Source organism: Anser anser (genome assembly GCF_964211835.1).
Source record: "Anser anser genome assembly, chromosome: 5".
NCBI classification, from domain to species: Eukaryota; Metazoa; Chordata; class Aves; order Anseriformes; family Anatidae; genus Anser; species Anser anser.
Window position 1 is genome coordinate 47,556,820 of NC_139725.1, and position 8,990 is coordinate 47,565,809.

The 8,990-nt window shown below is 43.0% G+C and overlaps 1 long non-coding RNA gene across 1 annotated transcript; it reads right to left on the minus strand.

The window, feature by feature from the left end:
* Positions 1 to 347: 347 nt before the first annotated feature.
* On the minus strand, positions 348 to 8,727 carry LOC310899793. The gene is made up of 3 exons (XR_014584670.1): positions 8,675 to 8,727; positions 2,960 to 3,014; positions 348 to 2,479 (listed from the first exon to the last, which is right to left on the minus strand). It is a non-coding gene; the product is annotated as an uncharacterized lncRNA (long non-coding RNA).
* Between the last annotated feature and the right edge of the window lie 263 nt (positions 8,728 to 8,990).

Sequence of the window (8,990 nt, forward strand, 5' to 3'; positions counted from 1 at the left end):
ATGTTTACACCCTTAATTTACTACAGTGTGTTCCTGGCCTGCCTTTGTACTGTGTAAGAGTTCCCTCTACTGGCTGAGCCACTGGAGCTATCTTAATTTCACTAGACAGCTTGTTGCCTTATTCAAAAGATTTTGGGATCCAAATCTGACATTTTTTCTTGTTGCTCTGAAACTCTGCACCAGTTACATTGAATTCCTTTGGAACTGAAGAGCCTTTATAAAAGCAAGTTTATCATCCCATCAGTTTAGGGTTTAAAAAAGCTTAGAGATAGTACAGTTCAGTGACAGAGAGTTCCTAGAAAAAAAGCTGATTGACCAAAATACAATTCAATAAGTAATTGAATATACAGGTAATTGAAATAACAGGAACAATTTAAGAAGCAGACTTCAGTATATTAACTTAATTTTCCAGACCTTTAAATGGGTCAAGTTACAGGACTTACATGATATAATGCATTGCAGACACAGTGTTGTCTTCAAGCTGTTCCAAAAGTTATTCTCATTAGTCCTTTTTATCCCACCATCTTACAGGTGTGCAATAGGTGAAAAGATCTCAAATGTTTATGATATTAGTTTATAAAAACTGATTCTTCTCTATTCTACCGCTTTCCAGATCACGATCTGCTGAAATCTCAGGATTACTTTACTTAGAAAAATTATTTGACCTTTATTCACACTGGGCACAATACTAATGACAATTCCTGAATCCTTCTCAAAGAATACATACCCTTGCTTCCCTTACACTTTGAAGAAGCTGAGCAAATCCATCATGCCTATGCTATTTTTACCTGAGTAAGAAGAAATCTTTCTTGACTCCTCTACAAAGGAGTGACTCCTAAATTTTTTAAAATCTGAACTCTAACAATGACAGTGAGAGAAGGCAGTGGCATTACTAAAGGAAAAATAGGAAGAAAACAGTTTAAGTATTTGAGAGAAACTGAAATTTCTACATTAAAGATTGTGTGGAATATGCAGCCTAGTTACCTAGTCTATACAACCTAAACAGCAGGAACAAGAGGAATCCGCAGTGAAAAAATATCCCAGCTTTCATGGCACATTGGTTTAATTGCACTTTATTATGGTTTCAAAGTAAAGCAATCAAAATTTCACCAAAATATACCTTTCTTTCTTTAAAGGCAAACCAAGGCATACTGTTAGATACAATGAGATTTAATTTCTGAACTGAAATAAAACATGAACTTTAAAGAGTTTCTCACTGATTAAGGTAGACATTAATATTTCATACTGCTTTTTGCTTGTACAAGCATAGTTTATGCAGTAGGAGATGTCTACCACTTCTGGTTAAACTAAACAGTACATAAGACATAATGCATTTGTCATGATGACTTGTCATGGTGCTCCAAACCAGGAACAACTCCCCTACGTCCCTCTCCACCCCCCCCCCCCGAAATGAACCATAGAAACATACTGTTGTTTACAATAATCATTACTATTTCACTGTAATATAATGCCTAAAAAGAAAACAGAAATTAGAGTACCATTGTGGTAGTCTAACGTATAACAAAAATGGCAAGTCTTTGACCCAAACATTTTTAAATTTAATTTTAAAGATAACATAAATAATATTCCCATTTTATACAAGGGGAGCATGCAGTGCAAGAAAATAAAGTGAATAGACAGAAGAGCAGTGATGAAGCAAGGAAGAAAACAAACTTGCATATCCTACCCATTAGACCAAAGTCTGTGTGGAAGAAGGCAACTCAGCCAGAACACAGTTGATGAAGACCACTATTTTATCTTCTTTTTCCTTTCCCTTCCGTCTCCTTTCCCTTTCTTTGCCTTTCTTTTTCTTCATAGTTTTGAGAAGACATTTGAGGTCAACATAGGAGATGAAGTCAGATTTCTCAGGACAGTACATTAAGCCTATTCCTTTCTTAAAAATAAACGTTTGGGTCAAATGCTTTTAGCTACATACCCAGACACTAGTTCTGTTTAGACATCCTCAGCTGTAAATGGCAGAAACATTTGGCTACAGATGAAGTATTCTTAAAAAAGCAGAAGGCCAGGATATACTGTACATAGAAACTGTGCAATGATCTATTGCGCATAGCAATCTATGCACATAGCAAAAACCTGAGAATCTGTAAGGGTCACCCAGTCCAGCATTACTGTGACAATGCCCAAGGGCATGGTGTGCACTGTGCTCTGGAGAAGTTGTGCACCTGAGACAGGAAAAATAGTGGGTCCAGTTTGGAGGATTTTTGTGGTTCTCAGCAGGCTATTTAGACATACTGAAGTCATGAGAGCTGTGTATAGCTGTATATGAAAGCTTGCTGTGATCTAGGAAACTTTTGTTGTTGTTGTTACATAGTTCATATCCAACAGAAATTATTAAATGTGGTTTGGGTGATGCGCAAAATTGGAGGTCAAATAAGGTGAGACGAGAATCAACTATGATTGTCAGTTAAACAGGAAAAAATATTGCAGATCATTTCTTTGCTTAATATTATTCAACCATCTGCAAAGAAGTAAAATAATGAACACAATTCATTTGTGAACAAATGTATTCATCAATTAGTGAGAGAAAAGCAGAAATCAAATAAACAATTCACAAATATTACTTAGCCAGCCCAAGAGCAAAAAAGTACTCTTACGTTGAAGAAATGTACTGTCATTGAATACATTTTTATAAAACAAATAGACACATGGTGAAGATAATTAGAGGATTGTCCTCTGGAAATGGCATTCACTCAGTAGACACAAATCCTTGGTATATTTATTCTTTGAGTAAACTTAGGCAAACACAACAAAATGGGATGAAAGATATTTATGATAAATGAAAGGGAGGACAGGGTAAGAAACCTAAAACAGATGTTACTTTAAACAAATGTATTGTTTGAGACTTTTCCCACTAGATTAATTAATGTAAGAATCCATGATGGTGTACTAGTGATATTAACCACAGCAAACAGATAGAAAATGAAGATCAGTTCTATACCTTTTTTGTAGCAGCAACTGAGTCCTTGGCAGTGTTTGACAGCCTTTGTATTGACCTAGAATCAAAGAATCATAGAAGGGTTTGGGCTGGAAGGGACCTTAAAGATCACCTAGTTCCACCCCCCCAGCCTTGGGCAGGGATACCTCCCACTAGACCAGATAGCTCAAAGCCCCACCCAACCTGGCCTTGAACACTTCCAGAGATGCAGCATCCACAACTTGTCTGGGCAACCTGTTCCATTGCCTCACCACCCTCTAACAGTGAAGAATTGCTTCCTTATATCTAATCTAAATCTACCCTCTTTCAGTTCAAAGCCATTATGCCTTGACCTATATCACTACATACTCTTATAAAATGTCCCTCTCCAGATTTCTTGTAGGCCCCCTTTAGGTACTGGAACAATGCTATAAGGTCTCCCTGGAGCCTTCTCTTCTCTTGGTTGAGCAACCCCAGCTCCCTTAACCTGTTGAAGACAGGAGAGGTACTCCAGCCCTCTCATCATCCTTGTGGTCCTCCTCTGGACTTGCTCCAACATGTCCATATCCTTCTTATGTTGGGGGCCACAGAGCTGAATGCAGTACTCCAGATGGGGTCTCACAAGAGCAGAGGGGGAGAATCACCTCCCTTGGCTTGGTAGTCACACTTCTTTTGATGCAGCCCAGGATATGGTTGGCTTTCTGGGCTGCAAGCGCATGTTGTTGGCTCATATTGAGTTTCTCGCCAACCTACACCCCAAAGTCCTCTTCCTCAGGGTGGCTCTCAATCCATTCTCTGCCCAGCCTTTATTTGTGCTTGGGATTGACCCAACCCAGGTGCAGCACCTTGCACTTGGCCTCGTTGAACTTCAAGAGTTTTGCAAGAGGCAAGAAACAAAAACTGAAACACAGGAGGTTCTTTCGGAAAATCTGGAAGCACTTATGTGAGGGTGACCAGGTGAAAGAACAGATTGCCCAGAATTGTTAAGGAGTCTCCCTCCTTGGAGATATTCAGAAGTCACCTGACCATGGTGTATTGGAGTTACAAACTGGCAAGGTTTTGGTAGCAGAGGGCAGGGGTGGCTTCTGTGAGAGCTGTTCAGAAGCTGCCCCACATTAGATTAGAGTCAGTTTCAGCTGGCTCTTAAAGGGACCCACTGCTGGCCAGAGCCAAGCCAAAAGGTGATATTGTTTGCAACAAAACTCTTTGAGAGCAACAAAACCTCTCTGAGAGCAGATTTAAGAAAAAAAAAAAAAAAAAAGTACACCCTGCTGCACAACAGAAGGTGAGATAGCGAGGAGTGAGAACCAGCCCTGCAGCCCCCCAGGTCAGTGCAGAAAGAGGGAAGGAGGTGCTCCAGGCACAGAGCAGAAGTTCCCCTGCAGCCTGTGGAGAGGCCCCTGGTGGATCAGGCTGTCCCCCTGCAGCCCATGGGTCCCACATGGAGCAGATCTCCACGCTGCAGCCCATGGAGGAGCCCCCTGTGCAGCAGGTGGATGTGCCCTGGAGGAGGCTGCGACCCATGGAGAGCCCCCGCAGGGGCAGGGACCAGGCTAGAGCTGCAGCCCATGGAGAAGAGCCCATGCAATACCAGGTGATCTAGGGATAGCTGCTGCCCATGGGGGACCCATGTCCTTGTAACAAATTACATTAATCTCCCAATGCTGTGTCTATTTTTCCCATGGCAATAATTGTTGAGTGATCTCCCTGTCGTTATCTCAACGCTTGAGCCCTTTTCATCATATTTTGTCCCCCTTTTCATCAGAGCTTAGATACTCTGTGGTATTTAAGTGGTAGATTCAAGAACTAGATTTAGCACTCCCTCACTCATAGACTTTTTTTTTCTACATTCTAGAATATTCATTCAGGTTCCCTTTCAGACCTTCAGAAGTTCCACCTAAAGGGAAACATAACTATTTTCCTGTGAACTGAGACCTTTAAAAATATAGCTTTAATTGCTGTAAAAGAGAAGTAAAAAGTATGTTTGGGAAAAAAAAAAAAAGAAATGGGCCCTCTTTCATTCAAAGATGGGTGATTTGCAAATAATGTATTTCTTTCTTTATTTACTGACTGGAGACAGAGTAAACTACCTTTGTGTTACAAATAATTTGAAAGACCATTGGTGACTTACAATTTTCAGTTCCTTCTCTCCCATGGTCGTTATTGGAGTACTAATTATGTGGCCTTAATTCTGAAGTGTTTAAGTGTATGTTTAAATTCATCCATATTCATGCAAGAGCAAAAGCTTATTTTTAAAGATGAAAGTAGGACATCGTATATATAAACATATGCTTGAATAGTCTTCTGATACAGGGTCTGGAACTTGTATGTAAAGGCATGTAGGAGGTTTAAGTAAAAGTTTCTTTCCTTTATATTTTCAGTTTAAATCTGACCTGGGATATTATTTAAAAACAACCAAACCAAAAAAAAAAAACAGACTAATGAATATAAATATCAAATTCATCAAATAAAAAGAGTTTAAGGATAATAATTGCAATTGGTCAGAGTCTGCAGTGGTGTCCCATGAAACTAATGGATAGAGAGGGATTGCTCAAGGGCAGCCTTGGCTACAGTGACCATGAAATGGTGGAGATCAAGATCCTTAGGACAGTGAGGACTGTGCACAGCAATTTCACTACCCTAGACTTCAGGAGTGCAGAATTTGACCACTTCAGGAATATGCTTGGTAGAGTAGCCTGGGATAAAGCCCTGGAAGGAATAACAGCACAAGAAAGCTAGTTAGGAAACATCTCCAAGCTCAGCAGTGATGCATCCCCTAAAACAGGAATTCAAGCAGAAAGGCCAGGAGACCTGCATGGGTAGGAATATAGAGAAATCGTCCAAGCAGCATGAGATCAAGTTAGGAAAGCAAAAGCCCTGATAGAATTAAATCTCTCCAGGGATGTCAAGGGCAACAAGAAAAGCTGCTGTAGGTATGTCAGCAATAAAGAAACACTAGGGAAAACGTGTGCGCCCTCCAGAAGGAAATGGGAGACCTGGTTACCTAAGAATATGGAGAAGGCTGAGGTACTCAACAAGTTTTTTGTCTCTGTCTTCACCAGCAAGTGCTCTAGCCACACCACCCAAGTCACAGAAAGCAAAGGCAGGGACCAAGAGAATGAAAAACTGCCTGCTGAAGGAGAAGCAGGTTCAAGATTACCTAATGAACTTGAAGGTGCACAAGGGATCTGATGAGCATCTGCAGGCGCGAGGGAACTTGTGGATAAAGACGTTAATCCACTATCCACAATGTGATTCTGTGATATTTGAGAGGTCATGGAAGTCCACTGAAGTCCCACTGACTGGAAGAGGGGAAATATAACTCCCATTTTTAAAAAGGAGGCCCTACAGGCCAGTCAGTCTCACCTCTGTGCCCAGAAACATCATGGAGCAAATCCTCCTGGAAACTATGCTAAGGCACATAGAAAATAAGGAGGTGAGAGGTGACAGACAACATGACTCCACCAAGGGCAAATTGTGCCTGACAAATCCGGTGGCCTTCTACAATAGCATTACAGCATTGGTGGATAAGGGAACAACAACTTATGTCATCTACCTGGACATACAGAAAGTATTTGATACAGTCCTGCATGACATCCTTGTCTGCATGTCCCCATGAGAGACATTCATTTGATGGATGGACCACTCACTGGAAAAGGAATTGGCTGGATGGTTGCACTCAAAAAGTTGGGCTCAATGGCTCAATGTCCAGGTGGAGACTGCTGACAACTGGCATTCCTCAACAATCAGTACTGGGTCCAGCATTGTTTAACATCTTTGTTGCGGACAAGGACAGCGGGGCTGAGTACACCCTTAATGACTTTGCCAACACACCAAGCTGTGTGGTGCAGACAAGGCCAAGTGCAAGGTGCTGCACCTGAGTCAGGGTAATCCCAAGCACAAATATGGGCTGGTCAGCCAACAATCTGCACTTGAAGCCCAGAAAGCCAACCAAACCCTGGGCTGCATCAAAAGAAGCATGACAATGAGGTCGAGGGAGGTGATTCTCCCCTTTTACTCTGCCTTCATGAGACCTCACCTGGAGTACTACATTCAGCTTTAGGACACACAACAAAAGGACATGAACATGTTGGAGCAAGTCCAGAGGAATGCCACAAGAATAATCAGAGGACTGGGACAACTCTCATAAGAAGACAAGCTGAGAACATTGAGGTTATTTAGCCTAAAGTAGAGAAACTTTTTTTTTCCCTTCTCTATAAGGGGATACTTTATAGCAGCCTTCCAGTACTTAAAGGAAGCTTACAGGAAAAGCTCTTTATCAGGAATTGTACTGGTAGGACAAGGGGTAATGACTTTGAACTGAAACAGGGTAGATTTAGATTAAATATAAGGAAGAAATTCTTTACTCTGAAGGTGGTGGGGCACCAGAACAGGCTGCCCAGAGAAGTTGTGGATGCCTCACCCCTGGAAACGTTCAAGTCCAGGTTGGACTGGGCTTTGGGAAACCTTGCCTAGTGGAAAGTATCCTTGCCCAAGTCAGAAGCATTGGAAATAGATGATCTTTAAGGTCCCCTCCAACCCAACCCATTCTATGATTCTATGGCTCTGTAGTAGCTTTACACTGCTGGGCAGCTGAATTCCACCAAAGCCACTCCCTCACTTCCCCTACTCAAAGGAAAATGGGGAGAAAATACAATGGAAGGGGCTCAAGGATTGAGACAAGGACAAGAAGATCACTCACCAATTATTGTCCTGGGCAAAACAGACTCAGCATAGGGAGATTAATGTAATTTATTACCTATTACTGACAGGCTAGAGCAGTGAGAAACTAAAAGCAAATTAAAACCACCTTCCCCCCATCCATCCCCCTATACTCCTCCCCTCAAATGGTGCAGGGGAACAGAGAATGGGGGCTGCGGTCAATCCATGATGCATTGTCTCTGCCGCTCTTTTACAGTCACTCTCTGCCCCAGCTCCACGTGGGGTCCCTCCCACAGGATGTCATCCTTCTCAAACTGAGTCTGCGGGGGCTGCCCATAGGCAGCAGCTCTTCAAGAACTGCTCCAACATAGGCCCACACCACAGGATCCATCCGTCAAGAGCAAACTGCTCCAACCTGGGTCCCCCACAGGCAGAAGCTCCCCCAGATCACCTCCTCCTGCGTGGGCTCCTCTCCACAGGCTGCAGCTCCGGCCCTAGATCTGCTCCTGTGGGGGTTCACCATGGGCTGCAGCCTCCTCCAGGCCACATCCACCTTCTCCACCAGGGGCTCCTCCACAGACCACAGTGTGGAGATCTGCTCCATGTGGTACCCATGGGCTGCAGGGGGACAGCCTGCTCCACCAGGGGCCTCTCCATAGGGGAACATTTCTTCACTCTCCCAACAACTGTCACGCAGCAGTTTTTTTTTTGTTCCCCTCCCCTCCCCCCCTTCTTAAATCTGCTCTCACAAAGGCACAATCAACATTGCTCGCTGGCTTAGCTCTGGCCAGCAGTGACTCTGATCTAACATCAGGCAACTTCTTGGCTGTTTTCACAAAGGGCACTCTGTGAGCCCCACTGCTATCAAGTCCTTGCCACATAAATCCAGTATAGATTCTAAAATTGTGACTCCTCAGGAGAAAGATTCATGAGGTTTGGAGAAGGAATTAGCACACACACTTAAGCAAAATCAAATCCTTCTTGCCCTCAGATACAGGTAAAGAGCTGCCCGTTTGGCCCACGTATACCTCTAAAATCCTGTCTAACCCCTTTACAGAAAGCTCTGCTCTGACCTACCCAGACAAATACCTCAGGGCAGGCCAAATCTGCCATATAGCAGAGGGACTGCAGGAATGGCCTATAGGAGTAGAGGCTAAGCCTGCCCTGTGACTTATACAGACACTTCCAGCTGGCTTGAGTTGCCCCACCAACAGGGCACAGCTGAACCCATCAGCCAAACTGGTTGCACTTCTGGGAAATACATATTTAAGACAGGGCAGAAATACTTGAAATCAAAATGAGAAAGAGGAAAAAAAGAGTGAGAAAAAGCAGAAGGAACACCAAGGGGAGGATGAGGTGGTCCATGACAGAGCAGATCTTCCTAGAGGGACTG